The sequence below is a fragment of the Ranitomeya variabilis genome, chromosome 2 (assembly GCF_051348905.1).
Source record: "Ranitomeya variabilis isolate aRanVar5 chromosome 2, aRanVar5.hap1, whole genome shotgun sequence".
In the NCBI taxonomy this organism is placed as follows: Eukaryota; Metazoa; Chordata; class Amphibia; order Anura; family Dendrobatidae; genus Ranitomeya; species Ranitomeya variabilis.
The window spans coordinates 144922310-144943762 of NC_135233.1; the positions used below are offsets into that span (position 1 = coordinate 144922310).

At 42.1% G+C, this 21453-nt stretch overlaps 1 protein-coding gene across 3 annotated transcripts in view; it reads right to left on the bottom strand.

The window, feature by feature from the left end:
* The window catches only part of PLEKHG1 (pleckstrin homology and RhoGEF domain containing G1), a 339483-nt gene extending 318419 nt beyond the window's left edge, over nt 1-21064 (bottom strand). The window contains exon 1 of one of the 3 annotated variants that reach the window (XM_077283054.1): nt 20700-21064. The gene's annotated coding sequence lies outside the window, so the exon portion shown is untranslated. The remainder of the gene's footprint in view (nt 1-20699) is intronic. The other 2 variants (XM_077283052.1, XM_077283055.1) reach the window with 2 other exon arrangements.
* Between the last annotated feature and the right edge of the window lie 389 nt (nt 21065-21453).

Consider the following 21453-nt stretch of genomic DNA (forward strand, 5'->3'; position numbering starts at 1 on the left):
ATAAACAGAAGAAAGGTACAGAAAAAGGAAAGAGGATCCTGAGTCTCCGATCTACATGTGCCTGTCACGTCGCTCGGCTCCGTTTCATTTCTTGGCGGCATCACTAGTCGCATGATCGGAGCTGGGATTCCTCATTTTCATTATGCGCCGTATCCAGCTTACGCATGTGCCGCTGTAGCCAGCAACTGTTGACGCCAATAGCACATGATTTTCTGATAGGATGAACGCGGTATTTAAGCCCACACACCCCCTGCCTTAGACACCCCCCCAAAGAAGCATTGTGAAACGTGTGCGTCGAGGCAGAGGGACCGGTGTGTTTAATCTTTCCAACTGCCTATAACTTCAGGTAACAAACTCTAAACAGTACCATGCCATTACTAACATGCGGCCTTCATACATAGAGTGTAATTTACCTCCAGTTTGCCTTCCTTTATGCATTTAAACCATTTAATTGGTAATGATATAGATAGGAATGGGGTTTCTATTGCCTCTATATGTATTGGTCGTCAGGGCTTTGTGCAATATAATTGATACACAGGGTTCTGTACTATCAAAAATATTTTTGCAAATTGTATATGCACATTTTAAAAAAAACTAATCAGTATCATAGCATTTTTTGCACTTCACTTTGATTTTCAAAGTAATTTTATGTACCCTGTTAGTACTTTCTATTTATTTCATACTAGATGGTGGCCCGATTCTAACGCATCGGGTATTCTAGAATATGCATGTCCACGTAGTATATTGCACAGTCCACGTAGTATATTGGTCAGACACGTAGTATATTGCCCAGTGACGTAGTATATTGCCCAGCTACGTAGTATATTGCCCAGCCACGTAGTATATTGCACAGTCCACATAGTATATTGCCCAGTGACGTAGTATATTGCCCAGTGACGTAGTATATTGCACAGCCACGTAGTATATTGCCCAGCTACGTAGTATATTGCCCAGCCACGTAGTATATTGCCCAGCCATGTAGTATATTGGCCAGCCATGTTGTATATTGCCCAGCCACGTAGTATATTGCCCAGCCACATAGTTTATTGCCCAGTGACGTAGTATATTGCCCAGTGACGTAGTATATTGCCCAGTGACGTAGTATATTACCCAGCGATGTAGTATATTGCCCAGCCACGTAGTATATTGCCCAGCCAAGTAGTATATTGGCCAGCCACGTAGTATATTTCCCAGCCACATAGTATATTGCTCAGTGACGTAGCATACAGCACAGAGCCATGCAGTATATTGCACAGCAATGTAGTATACAGCACAGAGCCAAGCAGTATATTGCACAGCGATGTAGTATACAGCACAGAGCCACATAGTATATTGCCCAGCCACATAGTATATTGCCTAGCCACGTATGTCACAGGTTAAAAAATAAAAAATAAACATACTCACCTTCCGATCCGAGGGCCCCTTGTAGTTCTAATATACTCACCATACTTGTAGTTCTGTCGCCTGTGCGAGGTACAGGCGGCAGCTTCCGGTCCCAGCCTGCTCGCGCAGGCACGTAGGGCCTGTGATGACGTCGCGGTCACATGACCGTGACGTCATGGCAGGTCCTGCGCGCCCAGGGCCTGTGATGACGTCGCGGTCACATGACTGTGACGTCACGGAAGGTCCTGCTCGCGCAGGCGCGCAGGGCCTGTGATGAAGTTGCGGTCACATGACCGTGACGTCACGGCAGGTCCTTCTGCCAGACCATCCGTGACAACGGAATGTGCCGGTTGCATCGCGAGGAGCAGGAAAGGCGGCGTAGGTGAGTAATCATTTTTTCATTTTTTTAATTATTTTTAACATTAGATGGTTTTACTATTGATGCTGCATAGGCTGCGTCAATAGTAAAAAACTTGGTCACACAGGGTTAATAGCAGCGGTAACGGAGTGCGTTACCCGCGGCATAACGCGGTCCGTTACCGCCGGCATTAACCCTGTGTGAGCGGTGAGCGGAGGGGTGTATGCGGGCGCCGGGCAGTGAGTGCGGGGAGTAAGGAGCGGCCATTTTCTTCCGGACTGTGCGCGTCGCTGATTGGTCGCGGCAGCCATGACAGGCAGCTGGCGAGACCAATCAGCGAACGAATAACCGTTACAGACAGAAGGACAGATGGAAGTGACCCTTAGACAATTATATAGTAGATGGTATGGCACCAAAAGACATGACTCAATTACTAGTTAAATAGATATTCTTAAGGTTCAGTGCAATAGAGACTATTCAGTAAGTTGTATTGATTTTTCATTTTTTCATTTTTTAAGTACTTTGAACCCAGAATTATTTTTGGTATAATCATGTCTATTTGATGCAATATAAAAAGTTTGAAATACTTACCTGCTGCAAAACTTATTTGTATGCTGTGGTCTCTCTATCTTCTTCCTTTTTCTGTACCTTTCTTCTGTTTTTATTAGATTGATAATTTAAAAAAAAGTATATAGTTAAAATATAATATTTTTATTAAAATGTTTTAAAAAAAAGTATAAATTTTTTTAAAAAATATATTTTTATTAAAACACTTCCTTCTACTAAAGGTTTACATTCACCTAAGGTTTCTGTTGCAATTCAGTTAATTTTTGATTTTTGAGAAGTGAGCTTACCCTTAAATATGTTTTTTTTGTATCATTAGGACATTAAGTTAAACTAACATTAAGTATATTAATGGTGGCAAACAGTGAACCGTTTGCCTTTATTGGGGTCATGGTTTTTTGGTATTGTTGGTTTTCCTTCTACACTTTTTAGGGCAGCTTTCTTACAGATTGCACAGTGAACCATTTCATTTCCCAAATTGGCCACCAATGGAGAGGCATGGATCCAGACTTGTCCGTCAGCCTCATCCAATTAAAAATAATTTCACATTTCACATCGGAAAGTTGTTTTCCAATTGGAGGAGACTGATGGACAGGACTGATGGCACGCTCCTCCACTTCTGTTTTGAGAGATTTGCATCCTGTAGGAAAAGCTCCACTAGGAAAAGTTGTAATACTTGCAAGTCAGTGACACAAAACCATGTCTCCATCACATTTCTTTGGCATTACCTACTTATTTGGTGGTGCCCGGTCATTTTCTCTCTTATGTGCTAGATATTTACTGTTTGGAACTAATGGTTCGGATGCTTTACTTCTCATGTCTTGGAGGATATTCTGATACCTGGCTACTAAAACTGCTCTAATTGGCTCCTAAAATCTAAAATTATTGCTTCACCTAATCATGCTTTACTTTATTTCACGCATTCTCATTACATTCACAATCATTATGGTTGTCCTTGGAAACAGTCAACAGAATAGTTGCCTATGACCACTAAACCCTACAACCCCATGTAAATTAGATATCAGTGGCATGAATGACAGTTCGGCCGAGATCTATCTCTCATGACACCTTCATACACAGGAATGCTTGGCTCAGCCCTTGGTTTCTTTGCTCACCCCTGGATAGAGCTGGTAGCCCCAATTGGTAAATTCTCTTCTATGTGTCTTGCCATATGCAATATCTGTGTTATCTATGCCAACTGCATTAGGAAGGGGGCATTGATGAAATACAGTGATATTGAGCATTCAGGTCACTTCAGGATGCTCATTTGCAAAGCTAAATCACAATAATTTCATTGTGTGACCTATAAAGACTGTTTTACTGTCCATTTCTTTTTGGCTGTTGTTTACAAAACCTTCATTTCTTGATGTGCAACATTCCAATGTTTCGTTTATTTCAGCTTTACCATAGAATTGCTGCTTTAGCAAATCACTTGATGATACACCAAGTATGACTAACTGGCTGAAAATCTGCCGTCAACCCCAGGCGATCATAACAGTCCATATAAGTTATACAAACCGACTTCCCACATATCTGATTATCATTTTCACTATGAACATAGATGTACTTGCTAGATCACACAGCCAATGCCTTTATTTTATTCAAAAGATAAACTCACCGGCCAGGAGTATTTTTCGGCAAAGTCCTCAGTAAACACGTCTAACACATTTAGACTCAGGAACGGTTTATCAAACATTTGCTGCTGATTAGCAAGGGATTACTGAGGACATGGCTAAGCCCGGAGCCAGCAGACAGAATGGAAACGTTACTACTGATGTAAACAAAAGGAAAATTGTGCCAAGACCACCAATACTACGCTCCTGTTACAATGAATGTTATTTCACTTCACAGTCCCAGATTCCGCAGTATGGCTTCACAAATATTCCTACAGATGGCACATTAAAAAACATTCTTGACAGCTAGTAAAACCAGCTCCATTTTATAAGAATTCAGACTCAAATTTCAATTAAAATTAAAATCGGAAAATGTGTGGCAAAATAAGGAAGCAATGATCAGAATTTTAACAAGCTATAGGAATGTTTTAAATACTTGAATCAGCACATACCAGAAAAATACTTAAATAATAAAAAAATATATTTTTATTGCTCCTCCGTGATGTCATGAATTTGTAAATTATAGGCAGCATCAATAGTAAAAAGAGAGAGAGAGCGCGAGAGAGAATTTCCCTGACTGGAAATTCTTCCAGGCATGCTCAGTTTCCAAAGACTGAAGCCGTCGCTGGATTCCGTCTTTTGACAGACAGCGACGGATCCTGCGTACATAGGCTTCCATTATAGCCAATGACGGACGTCGCTGGATCCGTTGCTGGCTGTTTTTTCGACGTACAAAAAAAAGTTCCTCTGTGCGTTGTCTCCACCCGACAGACAGCGATTTTATGACGGATCCAGCGCACGATGGACGAAACAGAAGGCCATCCGTCACAATCCGTTGCTAATACAAGTCTATGAGAAAAAAACGGATCCAGCAGAAACATTTGCTGTATCCGTTTTTTTCTAAAAACGACGGATTATGACTGATGGCAAAAAACAGAAGTGTGAAAGAGGCCTTAAGGTATGAAGACTGGCTAGGCCACTCCATGACCTTATTGTGCTTCTTTTTGAGCCACTCCTTTGTTGCCTTGGCTGTATGTTTTGGGTCATTGTCTTGCTGGAAGACCCGGTCACGATCCATTTTTAATGTCCTGGCGGAGGGAAGGAGGTTGTCATTCAGGATTTTATGGTACATGGCTCCATCCGTCTTCCCATTGATGTGGTGAAGTAGTCCTGTGCAATTAGCAGAGAAACACCCCCAAAACATAATGTTTCTACCTCCATGCCTGACAGTGGGGACGGTGTTCTTTGGATCACAGACAACATTTATCTTCTTCCAAACACCGCTAGTTGAGTTAATGCCAAAGAACTGAATTTTTGTCTCATCTGACCACAGCACCTTCTCCCAATCACTCACACAATCATCCAGGTGTTCATTTGAAAACTTCAGATGGGCGTCAGGGGGTCCTTGCAGGAACTGCAGGATTGTAATTCTTTACAGTGTAATGTGTTACTAATAGTTTTCTTGGTGACTGTGGTCCCAGCTGCCTTGAGATCATTAACAAGTTCCCCCGTGTAGTTTCAGGCTGATCTCTCACCTTCCTCATGATCAAGGATACCCCACAAGGTGAAATTTTGCATGGTTCCCCAGATCAATGTCGATTGACAGCCATTTTGCATTTCTTCCATTTTCTTCCTATTTTACCAACATTTCTCTCCTTCTCACCCAGTGTCTTACTTATGGTTTTGTAGCTTATTTCAGCTTTGTGCAGGTCTATGATCTTGTCCCTGACATCCTTATAAAGCTCTTTGATCTTGCCCATATTGTAGAGGTTAGAGTCTGACTGATTAATTGAGTCTGTGGACAAGAATCTTTTATAAAAGTGACTATGTAAGACAGCTGTCTTTAATGCAGGTAACCAGTTGATTAGCGTCTAACTGGTCTGTAGGAGCCAGAACTCTTAATGGTTGGTAGGGGAACAAATACTTATTTCTCTCTGCAAAATGCAAATAAATGTATGCAATTTATAATGTGTGATTTTCTGGATTTTATTTTTGATATTCTATCTCTCAATGTTAAAATTAACCTACCCTTAAAATTATAGACTGTTCATGTCTTTGTTAGGCTACGTTCACATTTGCGTTCGGCGCCGCAGCGTCGGGTGCTGCAGCGTCGCCGCATGCGTCATGCACCCCTATATTTAACATGGGGGCGCATGGACATGCGTTGCATTTGCGTTTTGTGATGCATGCGTCGCTGTGGTGCATGCGTCAGGGCGCAGAGGACGCAGCAAGTTGCAGATTTTTCTGCGCCCAAAACCATGCAAAAGTGGACGCATGTGTCAAAAAAACGCTGCGTTGTGCATGCAGGGATCAAATACTTATTTCCTTCACTGCATATGTATGTACAATATATTTATATATGATATAGTCAAACACAATCTCTCAAAGAATAATTACCAGTCTATAAAACTATTATATAATAAGGATGTGTTTCCCATCTTGCTTTTATATCATGTTTTTTATTGTCTTCTACGTACTTTCCTTTAAGTGTAATGGTGCAATAGAAACCAAACTACACCTTCAGAGCAAGTTCAGGCTGCGATTTACATTCAATACCTGTAATAGCAGGTTAACCATTTCATATGTATTTTTATAAAACAGACAGTGCAGTTATCTAGTAATGAGAAATAGAGTGAAAACACACAGATTGTGACAAAGTAAGGGTACCCTCATCCTGCCAACCATCATAAGACACTAGTATTCATATAGTCTAGGTCTCACATATACATGGGGTTCTAAGTCCTACAATTACGTAAAGTGAACCTGTCACATCCTAAAACTCTATTAACTCTATATGAGGCTAATTGGCAGGCTAATAGTGTTCCACAGCTGCCTGGACACTGCACTTAAAGCCTGGCTACTGGGAAGAAATTAGCTTTAGGGTATGTGTCCACGGTCAGTAAACGCTGCTTGTTTGACGCTGCGCAGAGCTGCAGCGTCAAACACGCAGCGTCCAGATGTTCCAGCATAGTGGAGGGGATTTTATGAAATCCTGTGTCCACTATGCGTGGAAACACGTATCCGACTTCCCTGTGACTCCGGACATGCTGCGCGTCTTTTCAGATCGTCGCCGCAAGTAATATCACAGGGCGCTATGCGAGGGTGCGATGATCCCGGATGTGTACAGTTAACACATCCGGCATCATCGCGTCCCAGAAAGGGGGCGGGACTTAGCGCAGAGCGGCTTCGCCGCTCCGGCGATACCGCCGGCCATCCTGACCGTGGACACGTACCCTTATTCTTCCTGGCAGCCTCTGGCTTTCAGTGATGGAGGTACGGCTTCAATCACCTTTAACTTATAATTACAATGAAATGTTAGGCAAAACTACATATATAAAATAGAAAACTTTAGTTACCGTATATACTCGAGTATACATAGTTACATAGTTATTAAGGTTGAAGGAAGACTGTAAGTCCATCTAGTTCAACCCATAGCCTAACCTAACATGCCCTAACATGTTGATCCAGGGGAAGGCAAAAAAACCCATGTGGCAAAGAGTAACTCCACCATGGGGAAAAAAATTCCTTCCCGACTCCACATACGGCAATCAGACTAGTTCCCTGGATCAACGCCTTATCAAGGAATCTAGTGTATATACCCTGTAACATTATACTTTTCCAGAAAGGTATCCAGTCCCCTCTTAAATTTAATTAATGAATCACTCATTACAACATCATACGGCAGAGAGTTCCATAGTCTCACTGCTCTTACAGTAAAGAATCCGCGTCTGTTATTATGCTTAAACCTTCTTTCCTCCAGACGTAGAGGATGCCCCCTTGTCCCTGTCACCGGTCTATGATTATAAGCCAAGATTTTCAGCCCAAATTTTTGGGCTGCTTATACTCGAGTCACGGTCTGTGGCAGGGTCGGCGGGTGAGGGGGAGAGGGCGCTGAGGCATACTTACCTAGTCCCGGCGATCCTGACGCTCCCCCTGCCCGTCACACTGTCTTCGGGTGCCGCAGCTCTTCCCCTGTACAGCGGTCACGTGGGACCGCTCATTAGAGAAATTAATATTCATTTCTCTAATCAGCGGTGCCGGTGACCGCTGATAGAGGAAGAGGCTGCGGCACCCGGAGACCAGCTGTCCGGGGGAAGGAGCGGGACGCCGGGAGCAGGTAAGTATCGCATATTTACCTGTCCACGATCCACACCCCGGGCGCCGCTCTGTCTTCCCGGCGTCTCTCCGCTCTGACTGTTCAGGTCAGAGGGCGCGATGATGCATATAGTGTGCGCGCCGCCCTCTGCCTGATCAGTCAGTGTGGAGAGACGCCGGGACCGGACGCTGGGGAGCTGCAAGCAAGAGAGGTGAGTATGTGTTTTGTTTTTTTTATTGCAGCAGCAGCAGCAGCAGCGTTATATATGGCACAGATTTATGTGGAGCATCTATGGGGCCAAACTGAACGCTGCAGAGCATATATGGCACAGCTTTATATGGAGCATCTATAGGGCCATAATGAACGGTGCAGAGCATTGTATATGGGGCACAGCTTTATATGGAGCATCTATGGGGCCATAATGAACGGTGCAGAGCATTCTATATGGCACAGCTATATATGAATAATATATGGGGCAATAATCAATGGTATGGAGCATTATATATGGCACAGCTTTATATGGAGCATCTATGGGGCAATAATGAACGGTATGGAGCATCTATTTTTATTTTTGAAATTCACTGGTAGCTGCTGCATTTTCCACCCTAGGCTTATACTCGAGTCAATAAGTTTTCCCAGTTTTTTGTGGCAAAATTAGGGGGGGGTCGGCTTATACTCGGGTCGGCTTATACTCGAGTATATACGGTAATCAGAAGTAAAAATATAAAAAAAAAAACTTGACATAGCAAGATGCCCCCCACACCATAAATAAATACAATAACTACTGGGAAAGAGCCAAATATATTCATGTGAAAATGAAATAAAGTAGAACCCCATATTGAATCTTTTAGCATTGACATTAATAGGAAACCAGGTATATTTAACCCAAAAGAGAGATACCAATCCATGTGCACATCTGTTATTTAAATGGAGCAAGGTAATAAACATAGAGGAGAGTAGTTTAAAGAGAATCTGTTAGAAAATTTTTCTATTTAATCTGAGAGCAGTATGATGTAGGGACAGAGACCCTGTTTCCATCGATGTATCACTTACACAACTGCTTGATGTTGTTTTGATAGAACCACTGTATTCTCGGCTGTAGATGTGGCAGCAGTTAGAATGCTGAGCTGTGTGTAACCCTGCCCACACCACTGATTGGCAGCTTCCTGTGTACACTGTGCATTGTGGGAAAGTAGTGAGGGCGTGGTTACATAGATTAGCTGGACTGGTTTATAGGTGAGCCCTAGTCCTCTAGTGATAATTTCCTGCTAATAAAACATTGATTGTGTTGAAACTAAAGCACACAGCCTAATATGTGACTTCCTTGGAATCATGCTCTCTGTCCCTACATTATGCTGCTCTCTGATTAAATAGAAAATGCCAGTTCAAAGATTTCCTTTAATACTACACAGAGATCTGGGGAAGCTGGAGGCTTTGTATGGGAAATAGCAATTGAGGTTTAACTTAGATAAATGTAAGGTCATTCATTTAAAAAAAAAATAAAATGTACAATTATGTACTAAATGGTAAAAGACTGGATAAAACTGACACATACAAAGATTAGGCATATGGGTGGACAGCAAACTTAGCTGTGATGATGTGATGACCAGTGCCAGGCAGCTGCTGCCAAGGCACATAAACTCATGATGAGAACATTGTTCTGCCTCTGTACAAGTCATTAGTGCAGCCACACTTAGGATAGATACTGTGTACAATTTCAGTCTCTGGTGTGCAAAAAGGACAAGACTGAACTAGAGCGGGTGCAGAGAAGAGCGACCAAGGTTATTAAGGGAATCGGTGGACTGCATTACCAAGATAGGCTATTAAACTTGGGGTTATTCAGTTTGGAAAAATGGAGGCTTAGGGGCGATACAATGTACACATGTATGAAGGGTCATCTTTTTAGGCCAGTGACAGGGACAGGGGGCATCCTCTATGTCTTCTATAAGGAAGGAAAGGTTTAATCATAATCAGAGAGGCAGATTCTTTACTGTGAGAGCAGAGAGACTATGGATTTCTCTACCACAATGTGTTGTAATGGCTAATTCACAAAAAAAGTACAAGGAGGGTATGGATGCATTTCTTGTAAAATATACTATTACAGGTTATGAGTACTAGATTCTGGGATGGGACATTGATCCGGGTATCTAGCCTGGATATGGTATTAGGCGGATTCTCCAAGCCTCGGGTCTGGGTGAGCACACGGACCCCAGGCATTGATGTAGCGAGCAGGAATGCACATGGGCGGCGAGGAATCTCAGGAGCAGCAGGGCAGATAACGTGGAACCCAGGAGGGATGAATGCTAGCATAAACACAAAAAGCACAGATTGGGGAGCACAGCAAACATAGGACCAGAGTCTCAATCCAAGGACACAGGTATGAGTCTTAATTAATGGGCCTTAAATAGGTCTAGGGAGATTATGTCATTGATCCACACCGGGACACATGTAAAAGCCATCATGGAGCGTAACAGAGGGCAGCTGACCTAGGAGAAGGAGACGAAACCACGGAAAAATCCCAGAAAACAGTCAGTAAGGAACTTTTCCATAATATGTGGCAAATGGCATTTGCATCATGAGATTTTTGCCTCCTCTTGTTAAACATGTTAGTGTATAGGTTGAGCTCCAAGGACTTTTGTCTTTTTTTACCCTTAAAACTATGAAATGATTAAATATATCAATAAATGAAATAACTACACAAAATGCATTATTTTGGCTGTCAAAATAAATGGCCACAGCCTTATTTAAATCACAGGATTAAAACAATCACAGTTGGAGTCAGATAAAGTGCTAGTGCATTAGGATTCACAAGTACTGTGATATCCCCAGTTGCCTGACATACAGCACCAGGACAGACAGCCATAAAGGGGCGGCACGCATTGGCTTGCCATTCAAGCAGAGACAGTACACTTTCAGGGCACCAAAGACCTTATTATCCTTACTCCTGTGATTAACCACTGTGCCCGCCCCGATTGACATTACCATTACAATGTATTTGAGGCTGGCCACCAAAGCTGAGCCTGCTCATCACCATGGAGGTTTTACATCCCCTATTAGTTAAAATGAGTCCACCTTAACTTGTCTGCAACTTCCACCTGACTCCTAAATCGCAAAGCTGTGATGTGTTATAAATTCCATGCCACATATGACACTTTTAGCCATTTTTTTTTTTTAATTAAACACCTATTTCACCTCATTACATTTATTAAGTAGATGCCCCTGCAAAAGCATTAAGGGGTCTAAACTTGGTAAACCTCTGACTCACAAACAGTCATCCTACAGCACTCAGGAGAGGAAAAACCCCTTGTGGAGGAAACCTCTAGAGAACCAGGGCTGAAGGATTACCCTTCCCTTGGGTATGGAAGGTTGATTCTAATGTTAACTCATTATAGCCATGAAAAAAATTGGACCTGGTGCAGAATATATAATGGCTAATTAAACAAATACAATAAAGCATTCAGCATTATACAAGTAATGGTTAAAAAAAGTGTTGTAGGACAGTGATCATAACAGGGCGAAAGAGTGGGTGATGTTTCCCCCAGTTTTCCGGTGAGAGAAAGAGGGAGAGAGATAGACAGAGAGTTACCTCCTTCTATTTAAGCCCCACCCTCCTCACAGAAACACACCAGGCACAGACATACTGTGCTCCATCCTCATAAAGCAACATTATTGTTGCTAAAAGTCTACAAAGCTTTACAAACAAAACTGCAATAATCAGAACCTCCCACTCCAGTCTCCAAGACTTTTCACGTGCTTCGCCAATTCTTTGGAATGCACTACCCAGGTTAATACGATTAATCCCCACAAACGTGCCCTAAAAACATATTTGTTCAGACTGGCATATCGCCTCAACGCATTAACCTAACTATCCCTGTGTGGCCTATTCAAAAAAACTTAAACCATAATCAGGTTCCTCGCATCACGTTCTCATACACTTTATGCAGTTAATAGCCTCTGTGTCTGTACTGTTACATACTTAGGCAGTTAACTGGTTCATGCAGCTTTACATGAACACCCGAGCCTTACACTATGGCTGGTCTGAACAACGAAAGCAATTGTTACTATCCACCTCTCGTGTCTCCCCTTTTCCTCATAGTTTGTAATCTTGCGAGCAGGGCCCTCATTCCCCCTGGTACCTATTTTGAACTGTGATTTCTGTTATGCTGTAATGTCTATTGTCTGTGCAAGTCCCCTCTATAATTTGTAAAGCGCTGCGGAATATGTTGGCGCTATATAAATAAAATTATTATTATTATAACTGCAGGCGTTAAAGGCCCACCCCTCCCAAAGTCATGTCCCCCTCTGCTTAGTGCTTCGGGGGGCTTCTTTAATCTCGGTGGCTGCATCTTCCTTCTGGGGAGATATGGGATGAGCAATTAGCAACTGCTCAATCCATGTTCTAGAAATCTAATAGCAGAATTCTCTTCGCTTCCTAAGAAGATACGCCAACTCAGCCAGGCCGGGCTTGCACGTATATGGCTGGTTCAAGAAAGCTGGAATCTTTTATCAAGTTATCTAATATATATGGCCAGCCTAATTCTGAATGCTGTCTACAGTCGTATCCCTTGTGGGCAATCCTCTGTGAGATAAATACATCCACAGCATAATCCTCTCTCATACACATAGTTTACTGTACCATATCGGCACCTGGATTCCAGACAAAACCAATTCTGCATTATTATGCCTAGTGGTGTGTTCAGGGGGTGCAGCATGACACAGAGAATTAAAAAATGTTAAAGGGATATTATCTATATCTCATATACCACCCACTTAGGTCAGACACTAAACATAACACAATTATGTCCAGAGTGTCCCTTTACATTAAACAGGGTTTGCCTAGACTGGATTCAACAGACAGCCACATATTTATTTCCCATTCTATTAATAAATTGAAGCAAAAATGTTTTATTATGCTGTTCTGGTAGAACTGAAATCTATTATTGTTCTTTTTTACGTGACAGATGTAGTGTGTTGAAGTAAATTTGTGATTATTACTCAACAAACCGGAAAAAGTTATAAAAAAGCCTATTAAACAATACATAAAAAGAAATTCTCTTTTTAAACATTGGTCAGAACAATAGTTCCTCATCTGAGTCCTGTGGGACCTCTAAACATGGTTGAGGATGTTTTGACTTCAACTAGGTGGATACATTTATTTAGGTTAAAGAGCTAGTCATATCTTAGAATGTAATGGTATTTCACTGGGATATGCCGCACTTAATGATCGCTGAAGATCAGAACTCGGGGACAAACACCAATTCTGAGAATAAAGGGGCTGCAGCATTGCTTGCCCTCCGCGGGTTTTATCTCTTTGCAAGGGGGTCCTGACCACCAGCGGCAGCATGTCTCCATGTAAATGAATGTTGTCAGCTATAATTCCCTATACAGCCGCTGAGCAGAGAAACACAGTGAGGGGGCCGCAGTGATGCTTCAGGGCTACAAGCCCTTCATTCTCAGAATCGGGAAACGGGATCCTTCTCAAGATCAGAATTTTGGGTGCCTCAGGGAAGAAGATTGTTATAGATTTTGCATAAATTAGTAAATGCATAAATAAGTAACTAATAAAATATTTGAATATTTTTTTTTCTAAATCAGACAATACCTGCGCTCCAGAGGAAAAATTTTTTTATTTTGCTCCATTTGTAATTGACATCAGGTAAATTGTTATGCAGACAAACTCCTACTGATCGCTAAGTTCCTGAATTACCAGCTGCGATAAGATCTGTAGATGCAGGATATTTTGATCCAATATTTGCCAACAGTCTTGAATTTGCCAGAGCTGTCCTGCTTTTTCAGACACAATACTGGCAAATTGGCGATATATCTTTGGTATTGAAAAGGGAAGAGGTTGATGTAAGGCTAGTTTCACACTAGTGTTCGGCATGGCTGCGGACGAAAGCCTTCTTCCTCCGTAAAGCCCCGCCCACTGCTGCGCCTCTTCCTTCAGCTCCACCTATGTCTGCATGCGTCCTGCGTACCCTATCATTAACACTGGGTACGCAGGCCATGCAGATGTGTGCGGATGCCTCCGCATGCCTCGTTTTGAAGCTGTGCCGACCACAACAAAATCCTAACATGTTGCGTTTGATGCAGGTCAGCGCAGAGTCAAAACGACGCATGCGGAGGCATCCGCATACATCCGCATGGCCTGCGTACCCAGTGTGAAAGATAGGGTACACAGGAGGCATACTGACGTAGGCGGAGCTGAAGGAAGAGGCGCAGCAGTGGGCGTGGCTTAACAGAGGAACTACGCAGTCCTCCGCAAAGCCCTCATCCGCAAATGTGAAGCCAGCCTAAGTCCTGCTTCAACATGGGTAGCCTTAATCAGTTTGAAGCATTTCTGGGTGAGATTGGGCAACAGCAATGTTGGTAAGTATGGCAAGGTAGAGTAAGAATCCAGAATGTGGTGCAGAGGTGTGATGATCTGTAGTGGAAAGTTGTCTCTAGGAAATCAAAGGCCTAGCAGATGGAAGAGAGAGGCTGATGCAAAGGGTAATGCCCACTGAGTGTGGAGCCAAGGCCTAGCAGGTGGGAGAGGTAGGCTTCTGACCTGATGCCACTAAGATATCTTCTGAAGTGTTATGGCCTAAAAAGCAGAGATGGCCTGAAATAGGCCGCCTGTCATTGAGAGTAAGCCGGGTGCGTAAAGCCTGTGCAATGAACCTCACTCTTGGAGATGACTGGGATGATCAGACAAAGCTAGAGAAATGGCAGGAATAATATGCTGTGGCTTCACTAAGAGCATCAGCTGGAGAACATATGGGAGCTGTGAAGAAGATAGTGAATAAAAGTCTTAGGCTAAGTTCACACTAGGCATTTTTGTTAATTTTTTATGCTTATTTATGCTAATTTTCAGCTGTTTTTTACAGTACTAGCAAAGCCTATGAGATTTCAGAAATCTCATGCACACATTGTTTTTTTTGTCAGTAGTATTTTGTGCTTTGCATGTTTTATGGACATAGAGCATGTCACTTCTTTCAGCATATTTTTAAGCGCTTTTCACCCATTGAAGGCAATAAGTGATGAAAATATGCTGTCAAAACGCTGCTAAAATGCAGATATCAGGTTTTGCAGCGTTTTTAATCAAAAAAAGCAAGTACAGCCATATATGAAACCCATTTATTTTCGAAATTTTTCCAGGTTTACCATCTTGTCTTTCTCACCTTACATTCTTACATTTGTATGTGTATTTTTTTCATGAACATATGTCTTGTATTGGTGACATGTGTTCATGCTCCTGCGATGGAAGCAAAGCTGAACTTTGGGATCCTGAAAAACACAGCAAAAGACACACCAAAAACTGCACCAAAAATGTGATTTTGATGCGGCTTCTTTTCTGCCAAGAGTGCAGGTTTTACTGCAGAAAAAACTCTGCAAAAACGGCAAGTGTGAATTTAGCCTTAAGGCGCACTCTTGGAACTGTTATATAGTCCTTGAGATGCATCCTCATGTTCAGAGATTGTAACCATAAGCATTGAAACCCTGTAAATATGTTTTTGAGACTGCTAAGCTTGTGTCTGAGCTCTTTATTTAAGTTTTCCTTTGAGGTGGAAATGTTAAAAGGGAATCTGTCAGGTCGGATAACGCTCTTAAAGGGACTCTGTCACCGGAATTTGGAGGGAACAATTTTCAGTCATATGGGCGGGGTTTTCGGGTGTTTGATTCACCCTTTCCTTACCCGCTGGCTGCATGCTGGCTGCAATATTGGATTGAAGTTCATTCTCTGTCCTCCATAGTACACGCCTGCGTAAGGCAAGATTGCCTTGTGCAGGCATGTACTACGGAGGACAGAGAATGAACTTCAATCCAATATTGCAGCCAGCATGCAGCCAGCGGGTAAGGAAAGGGTGAATCAAACACCCGAAAACCCCACCCATATGACTGAAAATTGTTCCCTCCAAATTCAGGTGACAGAGTCCCTTTAACCTGCAGAAATAGGGTTAATAGTGTTATGAAGGTACTGACGTCCGGCACCAGAGAGAAAATTTACTTTTTTTCTTACTGGAGCCGCCGGCTTTCAGTCATGCTGGCATGACTGAAACAATTACAGTGACCACTGAGAATGGCGGCTGAGAGTACACTACAGTACGGACTGACAGAAAACTCTGTACTGGTGCACTGCTGATGCCAGCTTTACTGATATCCGGAGGCTCCCAGGACAAACACCTTGCAATTCTGGGCACTGGGTTCTGGAATATGACATACTTGGAGGATAATGGTCTCCTGGGCACTTTACATTTGATTCTTCTTAAATCTTTGGCAGTTAATGTGCATCTTTTTTCTCAACACATTTTTTGTGACCCTGTTGGCTATTTTCAACAAAACTTTTAATGGTTCTGTGATCACACCCCAATATCTTAGCTATTTCAAGCGTTCTGCATCCCTCTGTAAGACTTGTAACAGTAAATTCTCTTATTTCGCCCATTTTACCTGAGGGAAAAAAACAAGCTGCCTAATAATTCTATACACCTTGATAAAGGTTGTTAATACCCTTAGGCCTCACCGTCCCTGATTACACAAAAACACATCACCTGATCTGGTTCATCCAATAAGCATTCAAGTTTATACAGTTTGGAGTTTGAAATTCTGCATTAAAATGAAGATTGGTCAAAACACTCACTTGTCTAATAATTGTACCCACAGTGTAGAAATGAGCCATAGGCTGCAGGCACACAACCTTATTTTAGATCTTTCCTGTAAGGATCCAAGAATGTGAAGCTTAGAAAGCTGTAGACCCTTACTGTACTAAGAATTTAGTGCCCAAAAGCTGAAATGCTAACGCACTTCTTAGCTATACTTTTTGTCAGTCGTACAAGATATTTGCATCTATTAGCCAACAGGCATTAAAAATCAGCAGAAGAAAATTGAAAAATGTTGACAGATTATCTGGCAGTAATAAGTCATGTAAATTAAATAGTATGGCCAAACAATGTCTGAGAAACAGGCGCCCAGTCACAATCAGCCATACTGCCCTATAACTATCTTATGTCTATAATAAGCTTTTGGTCTTAGGCCCGGGGTCACACTTGCGAGAAACTCACACCTCGGTACCCAGCACTGCCGCCGGCACTCGGACCGGAGCATTCAGCTACATAGAAATACATGCAGCCGCACACTCTGGTCCCAAGTGACGGCGACAGTGTCGGGTATTGAGGCGAGAGACTCGTGCGAGTTTCTTGCAAGTGTGACCCCGGCCTTACTGTGATACCAAAATTATACTGGATAATAGAGAACTATGAGTACTTTAAAATGAGTCTGTCACCCCCAAAATTAATTTTAAATGGGCTTTACAGTACGGTAGAGGACTTAGCCCTAGAACAATCGTACGAGCTCTCTACCTGTTATTGAAGAGGCCTTTGTGCCCCCTTGGCATGGCCAAGAGTTTGGTGCACCATTATGGCTCCTCATTCACATATTGTGGCCCTTCCCCCTCTTCTGATTGACAGTGATAGCTTCTCAGAGCATCTCAATGCTGCCGACGTGTGTGGCTACTTGCATCCTCCCTGTCTGCATTCTTTTGATGCCGAGCATATTAGTATAGCAAGCGGCATATGAACGAAGAAGGCAGGGAAGTGAGCAATGTCAATCAGAAGCAGGGGCAGGGCCTCAGTATGCAAATGAGGAGACGTAACAGTGCACCAAACTCTTGGCCACACCAAGGGGGCACCAAAAGCACCTAAATAACAGGTACATTGTTAGTATGTTATAGGGGTTATGTCTCCTACAACACTGTATACTCAATTTAAAATGCATTTTGAGTGTAGCAGACCCCCTTTAATACTATAAAGTTTACCAGATTCATACAAGTAGATGGATTGGTTTGGATTCAGACTATTCTATTGTGAAGAAATGCATAGCATGGGTCATCAATTGGGACCACCATTCACCAGCCACAGTAGCAAGAATGCCAGTCTAAAACACAATGTAGATCACAAACATCATGGGACATACATATGTCATAGATGGGTCCCCTTCCCAATAGTAGCCAGTGGAGGGCCAATAATAATGATCCAGCCCAACCACATATTACAGGAATACCTGCCATGTAATACTACCATTTCTATACATGTTCCTCTGTATAACAATTTTTGACATATTCCGTTCTTCTATAACATCCTGAGATTGGCACTTGAAGCCAAATGATAACTTAATAGATATTAGTAAGTATGATTATAGATGCCATTTAAAGAGTAACTGATGTCTTAGTTTTTATTTCAGAAATCAGTAGTACAAGCAACTTTGTAATATATCTTTTCAGAGAAATCTGGTTCTTTCTCCTCATGGATTGATTTTTCATTCTTAGTTCATGGGTAAAATCCATATTCAGTGAAGACATACTTTCTCACTAAGACAGGAGATGACAGTTTGATTCTTTTAAAATTCTACAGAGAGAGGAGGAGCTAGAGACAGGTTCAAACATTCTCCTGCAAGTCCCATAGAAATTTATGAGCACCAACTGTCATTTTCTAGCTCATTAACAGGAAGTCTGTATTCATTGAAGACATATTTTATCTTAGAAATGAGAAATTGAATAATAAATGATCAGTTCCAGGGGAGGAAGAAACAGATTTGTCTAAGAAAATATAATACAACTCTTACTTTCACATCTACTATTGATCTATAGATTAATAAACAAGATTAAAACAATGGTTCTCTTTAAAAGGGGTTGTCTGCTGCTTTATCATTGATGACCTATTCTTGGGATACGTCATCAGTGTCTGATCGATCAGGGTCCAACACCTGGCACTCCTGCAGTTCTTGGTGTTGGCGGCTGTGACTGCCGGCCGGAGGTGCTCAGTCTTCTGATAGTGGCCGCGGCAGGGTACTTAACATCTGCCTCCTATTGATTTGAATAATTGGATGTGCAGTACCCTGCCGCGGCCACTATCAGAAGACGGAACAGCTCCGCAATTGAGAACAACTGATCGACGAAAGTACTGGGTGTCGCACCCCGACTGAACAGACATTGATGACCTATGCTAAGGATAGGTCATCAGTGATAAAGTAGTGGACATTCTCTTTAACCATAACCCCATGATTCTTGAAAAGTGTATTGTAGGTACAATATTTTGAGTACATGACGTAAATGTGTATGCATGAGCGTGAATTTCTATTTTCTACCCTGAATACTGAAATTATAAACTGACTGCTTCTGCGATCGGTAAGTACAACAATGCAATCGTCACATGACAGCAGAGTGCAGACATTTATTGCTATTAAACGCTAAAGAAAAGGCTGCTAATATATTCACTGGGATGAAATAGATAATGGATAATGGTTCATTGAAATGACTTCACCGTACACCGTGAATCCAGGCTGATTTAGCTCATATCTTTGACACATTGAAGCCGCCTTTCACACACAAGCAGCACAGACAATAAAAATAAAGTAAGTCCTAATCTTCGCTGGGCAATTGCAGTCATTACTTGTCTTTTAAGCCTTTCGAGGAGCTTTGGATTACATGACTCAGGGTTACTGCAAGCCAACAAGATAACCTAGTATAATTGGTCTAGTTTCAGGCTGTTATCAATACAGGAAGAAAAACTCAACTTCTGTATAGCTCAATGGACAGAGCGAGGTTGTGCTTCATCATAGATTTAAAGCCCTTCTAAAACCCACATTTAGGGCTAATTCAGACGCCAGTGACCTTTCTCAGATGCAAAAAAAATGGTCCAAGGTTCATCATTTTTTGATAAGATTTTCATCAGAGTTTGGTCAGGGATAATTTTTACCATCTAAGTTTGATCAGAGTTTCATCAGTTTTTCTCCTATGGAAAATAAAATGATGCAGGTTTCTCAAGCGTCTATCAATCTGTGAAAAACAGATATCATACTAATGGAATTGGAGTGCTGTCTGTATTTTTTACGGACCCATAGACTTATATTGGCAAGACTGATCCGAGACTTGGAACAAAATCAGACATGTCTCTGTGATTTTGCGCAGACCACCCTGTTCACTATCAAGTGTACCAGTTCTATCTGTGAAAACTTGTACCTGAAAAACTGCCATCTGAATGCGTTCTTACACCTGGCAAGATACAGACAAAGTACCAAGTCTATGATAAGTACTGGGGCCATCGGTGACATTAACAGCAGGGCTAAGTTTCTCAGATGTAGCAGGACAGAATTTGTCTTGCACTGACTTACAATGTGTTATACAACAATGTGATATATACACTATGATTTTACATAGGACTGCAGTTGAAACCTGCTGCATTATCTTAATTCACAAACTTATCGCAATGCCCGAGCAATACAGTTGTGAAACTGGAAATGGCAAATTCCACAATGCTACATCAGGGAGTCATAAAACGTTGTTTTAAATTCTGAAATTCTGTAACCTTCATTCATATTTCATCTTTGCTCGCAGCCAAAGAAACTACGCGTGATGAGTGTTTCTAAAATACGTATAGAGCTCGGTCTTTGCTACAGAAAATGCCGTGGTAAAGCGTATCGAAATGTATTGTACTCCCTATGATTTGCCTGTAAATAGGCTGAGGATTTCCTGTTTAGTTTCCAGCTGCAGTAGTGGCAGAATACATAGACTGCAGTGGAGCAAGACAGAACCTGTCCATTCAGCCAGACCCAATAATCTCCCACGTATATCTCTTCCCGAAGGATGATCAATTAAGGCCGGTGACACTTATGTTAGTCAGATATCTGCGTTTAAAGAAAACGGATTTACCTTTTTATGTCCAACTCTTTATCCATATAATCCAGAGAAGCCCCAATTTCAAAGTAGCAGAATTAGACAAACTTCTGTGCACCAGGATGCATCTCTGCCATCAGTTGGATTTAAAGAGCCTGTTGATATCCTCAGTGGAGTAATCTCAGCACATGCAGCCCATACACAGCAGACTTATGATTTCAGCACTGTCCAAACACCCAGCACACAGTACCATGCAGCCTCTGCTACTGACTCCTGTCCCTCCTCTATAGCCAGCCCTTCCCTCCCCTGCCGCAGCAGCTGATCCACACAAGAAACCTACCCCTCCTTTTCCTTCCCTTCCACTCCCCAGCCAAAGGGTTGAGGCTGTAGGATATGTCTCTGGAGAACTGCCAATTCAAAGCAGTCAAATTATTTCTCCAGTCCTTGAGGAGTCAAACACTGTTTTCAAGCCGTTCTGCTTAATACAGATGAAATTAACATGTTTTTTTTTCTTGTGTCTTTTTTATAGTGGAAAGTTTTGTGTTTTTGGTGATAATTTGTTATATAGTTATTTTCATTCTTTATTTAGCAGTGGTGCACAGTGTGGGGAGTGAGGCTCGCAAGGTCTCCTGTTCCCAGTGAGGCTCATTTATTTTCCTATTAGTACAGTCCACAGCCAATTAACCTCACTATGTTTTGGGCTTGATTCACACGTTCGTACTTAAAGGGAACCTGTCACCCCCAAAATCGAAGATGAGCTAAGCCCACCGTCATCAGGGGCTTATCTACA